The sequence below is a fragment of the Perognathus longimembris genome, chromosome 28 (assembly GCF_023159225.1).
Source record: "Perognathus longimembris pacificus isolate PPM17 chromosome 28, ASM2315922v1, whole genome shotgun sequence".
Classification (NCBI taxonomy): Eukaryota; Metazoa; Chordata; class Mammalia; order Rodentia; family Heteromyidae; genus Perognathus; species Perognathus longimembris.
This window is the reverse complement of record NC_063188.1, coordinates 3846584-3858348: the sequence shown is the minus strand read 5'-3', so window position 1 is coordinate 3858348 and position 11765 is coordinate 3846584.

Here is an 11765-nt window from a genome sequence, read left to right as displayed (position 1 = left end):
TGCCTGTGCCTCAGCTATTGGGAAGGCTACTGACTACCTTTCCTTACCCTGGTGTCTGTGCAGTCACCTCTCCTCACCCCAGCATCCAGCCCCAACCCTACAATTGCAGTGGCCTCTCCTTGGCCTTGCATGTGTGACCTGAGCCTGCTTCTTCTGGACTGGGCACATGCAGTGAGCCAGCACTGCCTCTCCTCTCTCTGCCTCACCTGGCCATTGCCAGATGACTAGTGATGCTCCAGGGAAGAGGCGTGCAAGAGGAAGGAGGCCTCTGCCGGAGCCTGGGGTACCAAGTTCTTGATGTTGCCACAGAAAAGAATGTAAGGACACATTGAAGTGTGCACCAAGAAAATGTATTATTAAAGCAAAGTGAAGGAAAGAAAGACAACACACCACACAGACACTTCTCCGCCTTTTTGTTCAGCCTTAGAGGACCACTGAACACAGTGTCATTTTTAAAGACTACAGATGAGGCCGAGCATCAGTAGCTCATGTATGTAATCCTAGCTACTCAGGAGACCTAGATGTGAGGATCATGGTTGAAAGCCAGCCTGGACTGGAAACGCCAAGAGACTCATCTCCAATTAACCACTCAAAATCTGGAAGTGGAGCTATGGTTCAAAGTGGTAGAACACTAGCCTTAATACAAAAACAAAGTTCAAACACATTGCCCAGACCCGGAACCCAGGACCCCAGGACCAGCACACACACACACACACACACACACACACACACGCACACGTGGAATACAGTTGAGGATGGCACAAGATATAGTGGGCTCTGCTAGGTGTGTTAGTCTTGCTCTCCCAGACACTGTAATCACTTATGTCATCCACTAACTCTGTTCTTGAGAGTCAGAAAAAGTGATGGGCTTGGTTGTAGAAGACAGAGCCTAGATTTTGAGGGAGAGGCACTATGATTCCAGGAGAAAGAGAAACCTGTGGACGCTGCCCCTGCTGACAATAAGGGAGACCCCATGTAGAGTAACCAGACAAGAAATGCCTTACTTCTGCTTCTGAATCTGAGAGGAGTTGGGGTTTGGGAGAAAGAGCAAGGATACATAAGGACCAGTGTGGGGCACTGGCTTGCAGCTTTAAGACGCGATCCTAGCAGGCCCGCCTCTTCTCCAGCCCTGGGGCCGCATGGCTGCTAGCCCCACCTCCCGCCTCAGACCGAGTGTGCGCCAAGATGACCGCTGGTGATGAACCCAGAGGCGGTCCTGGGGGCAGTGATGTAGATGTAGGCTGCCCCTTAGGGAGGGCCTTCGGAGCTCCACCCTGATGGACAGGTCAGGCGTCCATTCACAGCTCCTATGTAGGTGCACGTGCCCCTCACCTCCCGCCGCCCTCCGACCCATGTAAAAGAACAGCTCATTGCCGCCATTAAACGAGTCTTAGCTCTGACTTCGCTCCCGGACTGTCTGTGGGTCCTCCGACTAAAGGGGGGCTGGGTGGCAGTTCGTGGGCCCTTTCCTCTTCCTGGCCCATCTGGGCAGGGCATGTTTTCCCATCTCTCCTGCAGGACAGGAGAGCCCGGGAGGCTAAAAACCACTGACAGACCAGCACCGTCCCTGCTTTCAGACTGAGTTATTTTCTGCTGTCCATCTGACTGTAATCTGAGAGAGGAAGACGCAAGTTGTCAGAGGGTGGGGCTCCTGCCTAGAATTAGAGAAAGATCGAAAATGAGGAATGAAGGGACCGTACCCTTCAGACCAGAGAAAAATCTCTACTCTCCCATCAGACCTGGGAGGCCCTTGACAGCATGGCCAGATGTGGGATACCTTCACTTCTGCCTGTCAAGACAGGTATTGATATTGGTCTGAGAGTGTGGACTCTGGATCAAGAAAACTGATTTAAGATATAGCTGGCAAGAGTGGGGAACATATACCATGACCAGCTTCCTGTTGGGGGTTGGGGGAAGGGGCATGGAGATGGTCACTTACAAGATGGATATGCATGTCAGCATAGGGCAAAGGCACTAGCCAACTGTGACACTGTAGACAAAAGGGGTATCTTAAAACCTGGCCCTCTGGCAGCCTTAGTAAACCTCTGCAGAGGTGTCCACAGGAGTTGCACTGTTACTTCTGTCCCCCAGATCTCAGGAAAATGTGACTTTGAAGTGAGAAGAGCCATTGTTGCACAGCAGAAGAAGGTGTCCAAGATCTGCCAAGAGTCAAGGTGAGGACATATAGTATCCCAGTCCTATCTTGCCACTTCCTTCAGATATGGAATAATGTAAAGATTATAAGAGACTTGGCCTGTCTCTCTTCCTTTTCCTGTGTCTCACAGAAAAGGGATCTGACTTTTAAAAGATGGTTAATGGTCATGAGAGGAAATGTCCAGATATTTCCATTTAGGAAAATGAGGACTAAGCAGGTTCCCCATCATCATGGACCACAGTAAATTCACCTGCATCTGCCTCTGTGTCAGTGACACCTCCTCACTGCCAGTTAATTTCATCATGGCAGTGTGAACCCTTGTTCTAAGAATCTGCCTAAGACTAACAGAGGGAAGATTTGGTCCAGTCCCTCTAACAGGGACATTAGGATAGGTAAAGAGAGCACAGAGGGGCTTTCTATCCCCAGAACCATATGAACCTCACAGAGTACAGCCATATTCCCATAGACCTAGAGGCACAGTGGTACCTGTGCAAGCTGCAGACTCAAGTAGCAAGGGAAGAGGGCTACTTGATGCCTCTTCCACAGGTTCCAGGGGTCAGAAATTGACAGCAGGGTTTGAAATGGTGTCCTCTGGTCAGAGGAGATGATGCCCAGGGCCAGTCAGGGGTCAAGGTGAGGATCACAGCCTTAAAGTATAGCAAGAGCCCTACCCACTGCACAAGACACCTTGTTAAATCCTACTGGCAGCCCCAGATCCTCAAGCTCTATGAACCTCTCAGTCTCACTTCCCTTCAAATTCTCTAACTGCAAACCCTCTAGGAAGAGAGGAGCCTATGTGAGGCTAGAATACCACCCAAACACAAGGCCACTTATAGGGTTTGAAGTAGTAGACTTGTGAGACCAGCTAAGGTGCAGCTCTGAGCTGAGATCATTCACAAGTTCCCTTTTCTCCCCCAGATCTTTCACTCCCCAGTGCTGTATCCCTGAAACCCTTTTGCTTGCTGTCAGCAAGGAAATTTGTAGTGCCACATAATAAACACCAGCACTCCAAATGTGCACAGGGCTCTCATTCTCGAAGACATAGACAGGGCACTGTCCATGGGCAAGCTTCCATCGATGAGGAGGAAGAAAATGCTACAACCACCGCCACCACCTCCTCCTCCTCCTTATCATCATCATCATCATCATCAACATCATCCTTCTCATCTTCCTCCGCCTCAATAACTACAAGGAGATATTTGCTGATACACTTAGAGGTCTCCAGAATTTAGGGATATCCTCAAATCCCCTGCTTGCTACAATGTCCATTCCAGAGGACCAATTTAATCATTGTTCTAGAACTCAAGAAAATGGAAGGGTGTTCCCCCAGAGTTACCAGGTACAACTTGAGTCAGTGCAGGATACACTATCCTTAGTGCTCCATATGCTACTCAAATATGGAAAGAATGCTATGGCCACCAGGGAAGAAATGATGATATTCCGCAAAGCTGTTGACTGTGTGCAACTGGTCTTTGGCACTGGTGTAATTGAAGTAGACCCAATTGATGACTCCTATACCTTTTCCCCTAGCATAGGGCTCACATAAGTTGGGATGAACAGTGTTCTCCAGGGTATGCCTAAGACAGGCCTCCTGATAATTGTTCTGGGAATTATCTTCATGAAGGGCAACCATGCCTCTAAAGAAGAAGTATGGGAAGTTCTAGATAAGATGGGTTGCTTGTTTGGAGGGAGCAAACCATCTGTGGGTATCCAAAGTGATTAATTATGGATGATTTCCTGTATGAGCAGTACATGGATTACCAGAAGGTAACTAACAGAAATTCTGCTGGCTATGAGTTCCTGTGGGGCCCAAAAGCCAAAGCAGAAACCTGTAAGATGAAAGTCCTGAACCACTGGGCCAAATTCACTGGATGTGAATCTAGATGCTTCCCATCTGTCTATAATGACACTTTTGACAAATGAGGTAGAGGGCATCCAACCCCAGATACCAAGAGGAATGTTTTGGGGTAGGAGGCAGATTATATATTCCAGGCCCACATCCAGTGCTTCTTCTAGCCCATATCACAGAAGACATTTTGCTTACTTTGTCTTTAAAGAGATAAGTTTGGGTAGGTTAAAAAGAAAACATAGAATATAATTTTTGTCTCTCTACGTTGACCTATATTTACTTCAGAATGCTCCAAATGTCCCCTGGCAGATTGAGAATAGCATTAGTCACACACTTATTGCTGTTAATTTAGCTTAGCAATGAATCTTACTAATTGTTTGATCAACTGAGAAATTACCTTATTTGGTGACTTGGAACAGGTTAACCTAGTAACAGAGTGGACATTTCCTTGGCAATGATCTAGCAGTAAAAAAACAATAAAAAGTAAAAATGAAAAGCTAATTCTTGCCTGTTCTTATCCTTTTGTCTTCCTTGTAACATTAAAGGAATATGTTGAGGGCTGGGAATGTGGCTTAGTGGTACAGTGCTGCCTAGCATGCGTGAAACACTGGGTTCAATTCCTGAGCACCACATACACAGAAAAAGTCAGAAGTGGCGCTGTGACCCAAGTGGTAGAGGGCTAGCCTTGAGCCAAAAGAAGCCAGGGACAGTGCTCAGGCCCTGAGTCAAAGCCCTAGGACTGGCAAAAAATAAAATATGTTGACCTAGATTTGCCTGGCTATTGATTGACAGTGTAATTGAAATTAAATCTTAATAAATGCATCCTCAAAGTCACTGATTCATTCTTCAAATCTTCATTGAGCATATGCTAATCTTTCACTTGGTGGCAAAAGCACTAGCAAACTAGAATCAGTTTTGCCCATGTTTACCCATAGAATGGCAAGGTACATGAGCAACAGCCATATCCAGGGGATGTTGAGCTGTCTTCTAAGACATAAAGAACATATAAAGTAGGATGCTGAGGAGATGAGTCTCCAGGGCAAAACAGCTTAGTGTAAATATCCTGAAACAAGACAAGACATTATGTGGGGCAACTGAAATTCTGTCTATGGGAGTCGGTTGTTCAGAAGCTGAGTGGTGGCTTAGGCCTGATCCCTAGATGGTGTGACACGGGCCTGAGAGAATGGGAAACTGCTCTGTTTGTATATTCTTTGTAGGCTACTTAAGGCAGAATCTCTTCCTGGAATACATATGAAAGGTGAGGCTGAACTCAACACAGAAGCGAAGGTATTTGTCCCCATTAACTACAAACATTTCTTGAGAGAGAAGGGAAAATTTCTGTTGAAGCAAATTTTAGAAGCCCCTGGTGTGGTGCTGTCCTGCTTGGCTAAGAGAACTTGAGTTATTGAAATGACAATTCAATTTTTCATCTAGAGTGTGTTTCAGCCAAGTATAAACAAATACTCCATTGATGGTAGTAGTAAATGAAAATATCGTTGTGGAAGGAAAAGCAAAGGCAATTGAAAAGGAAGTGAGTGTGTAGAAGAGTGGTCCTTGACTTTAACTCTAGGAGCAAGGATGGCTCCTACCCACATAGGCTTTGCAATTCACCCATGAGTGAATATGTACTGACTGTGATTCATAAAATTCATTCTTGATGAATGAAATATTCCATGTCCCTCAGAGATGCCCTGAAGAATCACAAACACAGGAACAACATCCTAGAGTGGACAGGGCTGGGATGGAACACAGTTAGAAAGAAAATCAAATGCCATTTCCTGAAGGTCTGATACAAACCACTACACCAGGGACCTAAAATAGAGAATGTATCCAGCTCAAGCAGGGTTACAGGATAAGCCTTGTCAGACGTTTCTCAGAGATGAAGAACCTGAGGCTCATAGAGGGGAATTTTCTCGAATCACTGCTTAGTAAGTGACAAGTTTGGAAGGAGACCTCAGGACTCATCTGGAGGGCATGCTGTTTCCACTCATCCATACCAGCTAAACTTCTGACTCATAGTCCATTTCTCTTCTCAACATTGCACAATGTCTCTCTAGTGACCAAAGAAGGGCCTTGAAAAGGCCACATATAAAAAGCAACCATAAACAAGTTACAGTGCAAACCAACATAATTGTGCATGGACCCCAGGAAAAAATGATAAAGTTTTCAAGACAACATTGCTTAAGCTGTGTTGCCTATGAGTCCTCAACAGACCATGTGAAACAAGAAGGGAGTCACTATAGAAACAAAGTCCCTTCTGCTTTAGACTACAAAGAGATTAACTGCAAAAAGACCACTCCATTTTATCCTCCATTTGCTGCCTTCTGCCTTTCTGTCTGCAAGGTCAACCTCGGTTGCTCACATTAGCTGAAACACCCAGGCTATTATACAGCAAGAGGTGTTTTCTGCATCCTGAAACAAACCAATTACATCTTTAAACTTTAGGTATTGCAATATTGTATTTGGCTCCTTCAACTGATGATCAGCCCGAGAATGAGGTGAGCAGGCAACTGTCTGGACAAGTACAAAATGCCACATTTACAGCCCAAGAAATCTCTCCATGAGGCTTCCTCATCAGACTCTCAGGGACAGAGGACTGTCTTCACCCAAATGTCAGGCACTCAAATGTGGAGGCAGTTCCCACTGTGGGCTCGGCTCCCCCACTGGTCAGGGGGTAACAGGCCAGTGACACGCCCAGTCTTGCGATGCCACGCGGCAGCCTCAATGACCATGGGCAGTTGTGTGTCAACTGCTCAGGGAAGGAGCCTCAGGGGTGATCTGGAACCTGAGGACTCTGGGAAACAGAGCAGCCCGTGGATAGAAAGGTCTTCCCAGAAGAAGGAACAGTGAGAGATCATCAAGAGCAGGGTTCATGATGACCTCAGAAGACAGAATCGCGTCCTTAACGTGCACAGCCAGACTCCTGATTCAGAGAAATGCAGACTAAAGGGACTGAGGGGCAGCCTGGGGCAGATGTCTGAGTGTAACAGGAGAGCTGGTGGCCTCTGGGGTTGGGAAAGAGGGTTTTGGGAGTCATGAGGCAAAGGTGCCACTACCAGTTCTCACCCTTGACTTAGGAGTTACGTGAGTATACTGCAGGGTCATGGGTTTGGGTTGAACAAGGAGGAAGGTGGCCTCTGGAGCTGGGAAATGAGGGCCATGGATGGCAGGAAAGGAAGGTGCAAATGCCACCAGTACTTCTCACCTTTGACTTCCAATGAGGAAAGGAATACTAACTCTCAGGGACAATGTGTAGAGTCCCTCAGAGGCAGATTACAAGCAATGCCACACAAGCAGAGTGAGTCTTGATACATCTGCAAACCTAGTCCCTACCTCTAAGAGCTTGGCGCGGCTCTCCCTGGATGAATAGCAATACTGAAATAGCAGCAAGACATGGCAGCAATCAGATTGTCCTAGAGTCATGGTTCATCAAGCCAGATGGACTCTACTTGAGGTACCTCACGGTGATATCTCTTACCAAGTGGTGGTGAAGAGCAATTGCCCTCGGGGACTTTGGAAGTCTGTCAAGCCAAGCTACCTGGGAGGTACATACACACAGTGACGGAGCTGATTCCTGTAGTCTAAGTAATAGCCTAGCTTGGTCTCATGTTGGACTGTCTATTGACCAAAGTAACGCTTAGCTAAATAGGCCTCCCCAATCTTCAAGACTGGTAGGGGTGACAGAATCTTGGTTTCTCAATTGAGACACGACCATACCCTATGATCCTGACATGCCTGCCAGGAGACAGGAGATTTCTCAGATAATTGCAAATACTTATGTGGAAAGTTTGAGATAAGAAAGGATCTGGAGTCTGCTGCCCCTCTCTGTTTCCCACATTTGAATAGGGCACCATGTCTAGTTTTGTTTGTGACACTATAAGACACACAATGAGAATGATGAGGTCAGCAGATGGTTGCCCCAGTAATGACACTGATTCTCCAACTTGGCAGACATATTTTTGGGCAGCCCATTAAGAGAGAAGACATTTTGGATTTGCTACAATAGTGATGAATAGTGTAGGGGATAAAATGTTTTTGGGGTGCGAGTAGTTTGCTAGTCAGTCAAACCAAGGAGCCAAGCAGGATCCAACAGATGGTGAACAGCTAGCAAATGGTGTCTCATCAAATTCTTACCTGATCCTAATGTGCGCTCAAGAAAGCCTATGGATGAACGTGGCAAGCAAGACATGATGGATGATCCAGATATTGAAGAGAACCTACGAGTGGCAGAGGAAAGCCAAGCTGCAGAGAATGCTGAGGGGAACATTGACTTCCTTAGGCTTTCATTTCTGAGAAAGCTGTGGAATATAGAGGAGAGCAGGTCACTGGCTTCTAATTGGAAAAGTAAACTACCTAGGTCTGTGTTCATCTGGAACCTAGGTTGTTCCCACCTCAAGCATTTGACATGGATGACACATCAGTGAGTGTTTTTCAATTGTCTTCCAGCATTTACCATTATCTAATTTTTTATGGTTATCCTAAAAAGTACTTCCAAGATCATACATGATGTTGAGACTTTGGGAAGTGCTAGCCAACCCACTTTTTGCCTACATTTCACTTTTATGCATCCTGAAGGCCACCTCTTTTTAGCTACTAGCGGAGAATCTTTCTATCCACTTCCTTTCCCAGTCTACCCATAAATCTCCTCTGTTTTTTAAGTTCCCAATGTGAACTCACTGCCTTCAGTTTGTAAGACTACAGGGAATAAATGTTTTCTGCTGAATATCCTACTCTAGTTTCTAGTAAGACAAAGCAACATAAGAGATGCTTGTGCCAGCATACAATTTAACTAAAAGTGGGATTAAAGAAATGGGCACACAGCCTCCACCCCCTTTGTCCTTTGATCTTACTTATTTCCTCTTTCAGTCACTTTAGTAGCATCTTGGGTTATTCATAAAGACATTCTGAATAAACACAAACTTCCCCTCACAGAGGCAAATGCCTTCATCTTCTCTTGAAGAGAACAGCCAGAAGCTAGTTCCAGGCCTAACTTTCTCATTGCCTGCCCCCAGTTCTTCTTGTTTAACCTAAGGACAATGTCTATACCACCTAAAAATGGATGACAATGTACTGATTACAGTGTTCCCATGTGATTACCCTCCTTCCTATGTCCTTCAGCATGTCCCTTTCTTTAGAGGACATATAGGAGAAAGTAGTTGGATGGGAGAAAGAAATGGAATTTGCCAGCGTTCTAAAAGCCCAGCTTCAGCTTTGGTGAGCTGTGCCAGCACAAAAGCATGCTTTGAGCACTAGCTGCTAGCACCTAGTCAACCCTGGATGGACAGTGAAATACATAGTAGTTCTCTACACTGAAGGAAACAGTTCTAATCAGAGACTTCTTAACTTTTCACTTTGATCAGCATCAGCTTTTCATTTTTGGCCGGTCCTGGGGCTTGAACTCAGGGCCTGAGCACTGTCCCTGGCTTCTTTTTGCTCAGGGCTAGCACTCTACCACTTGAGCCACAGTGCCACCCCTTTTCTATATATGTGCCTTTTCTATGTATGTGGTGCTGAGGAATCGAACCCAGGGCTTCATGTATACAAGGCAAGCACTGTTGCCACTAGGCCATATTCCCAGCCCTGCATAAGCTTTTTTAAAACACCATTCTGAGAAGCAGAGAGATGAATACATTTGGAAGCCTTTTTGGATCCCTAGAAAGTTCCATACAAGATTGTACAACCTCCTCCTCCTCCTCCTCCTCCTCCTCCTCCTCCTCCTCTTCCTCCCCCCTCCTCTCCCTCCCCCTCCTCCCCTTCCTCCTCCTCCTCCTCCTCCTCCCCCTCCTCCCCTTCCTCCTCCTCCTCCTCCTCCTCCTCCTCCTCCTCCTCCTCCTCCTCCTCCTCCTCCTCCTCCTCTCCTTCTTATTGCAGCATGTGCTCCACCACTTTTACCAGGCCTCCATTAATTTGCTTGCTTTTTCTTTGAATGGGGTGTTCGTTTTTACAAGAAAATGTGAAATCTTCAGGTGTTTTCCTGGTTCTCTGTTGCTTGAAGCTATTTGGCCTAGGTCATTTGTTTAGTGCCAAGTCAACTTGAAACAATGTAGAATCAACTAATAAAATTTCTTTGTCTATTTTAATTTGCATAGGGAATTAAAAGTGCCCACTCCATTTTGAACCCTTGGTAGATGTCTACCAAACTGACCCACTGAGAAAATGTAACAGGAAGAAAAGGATGGTTGGTCCAATAGTACACTATGAACTGTAATTTTTTAATTAATTTTTGTTGGTCATGGGGCTGCAACTCTGGGCCTGCACACTGTCCCTGAGCTCTTCAGCTCACAGCTAGCACTCTACCACTTGAGCCATAGTGCCACTTCCAGAGTTCTAGTGGTTAATTGGCGATAAGAGTCTCCCAAACTTTCCTGCCAGGGGTGGCTTTGGACCATGATCCTCAGATCTCAGCCTCCTGAGTAGCTAGGGTTACAGTTGTGAGCCACCAGTGCCAGGCATGCAATTATTTTTGTATGTTATTTTTATTTATATCCATTTGTCTGTGTCTGTGATGATTCGCTTAAGTGCTAGCATTCTAATGGTGGTAGGAACAGTCCAGTCAATTAGAGATTGACTCTTGCTTCAGCAACCAATGGAAAGATCCAGACCAAAAGAGACATAAAATAATGGCACTGGGTGCAATGCAGTCTGCTCTGTGAACTCCTACAAACAACTGACAAATGTTATTTATAGACATTAAGCTAAGTATTGAAACACATGTACACTTAAATTTCAACACACAATGTAATACCCAGTTGTGGGTATGTATTTCTATGTAAATATCTTTAGCATGATTTTGTCTGAGTGTGTGTGTGTGTGTGTGTGTGTGTGTGCGTGTGTGTATGACCATGTGTGAGAATGCATGTATGCTAGAGTCAAAACTTGAACTGAGGGCCTGAGTGCTGTTCTTTAGCAATCTCATGGCTGGCACCCCACCAGTTGAGCAACAGATACACTGCTGGCTTTTTGCTTGGTTATTTGGAGATGAGTCTCACAGATGGCTTCTTCCCAGACTGGCTTCACACTCTGACTCTCAGATCTCCACATTCTTGAATAGATTACATTATAGATGTGAACTACTAGAGCCTGGCTTCGTGAATAGTGTGTGTGTGTGTGTGTGTGTGTGAGAGAGAGAGAGAGAAAGAGAGAGAGAGAGACAGAGAGAGAGACAGAGAGAGACAGAGAGAGACAAAGAGACAGAGAGACAGAGAGAGAGTGCGCACACAGTCCTGGGACTGGAACTGAAGCCTCGGTTCTGTCCCTGAACCGTTCTGGTCAAGGATAGTCTTCTACCATTTGAGCTAGCCCTATTCCACATTTTTTGGTGTTTAGTTGGACATAAGAGTCACACAGACATTCCTGCCTGGGCTGGCTTCAAACCACCGTCCTTAGACCATTGCCTCTTGAGTAGTTAGGGTTACAGGCCTGAGCCACCAACACCTGACAAGTAATGGTTTATATATTACTACTGTTTCACTTTAACACTGGGGAACAATGTGTAGCTACTTTCATTAGGACATTATTACTGCATCCAATTTCAGATATATGGTATCATACAATGAGGCTAGAAAGATGCTTCGCATTGAGAAAGAAGTCAGTGGTAGAATGGTACACATTCACAATCCAAAATGGGTATGCACAGCCCTTTTCAGATGCTCATGCATGCAGGAAGCAGTGTTACAAAGGTCAGCACCTCTCTGGGCACAAGTGCTTCATTGTCTGGTGTGGGCCGGGAGAAGGGAGAGTTTCACTGCCTATGCACAAACT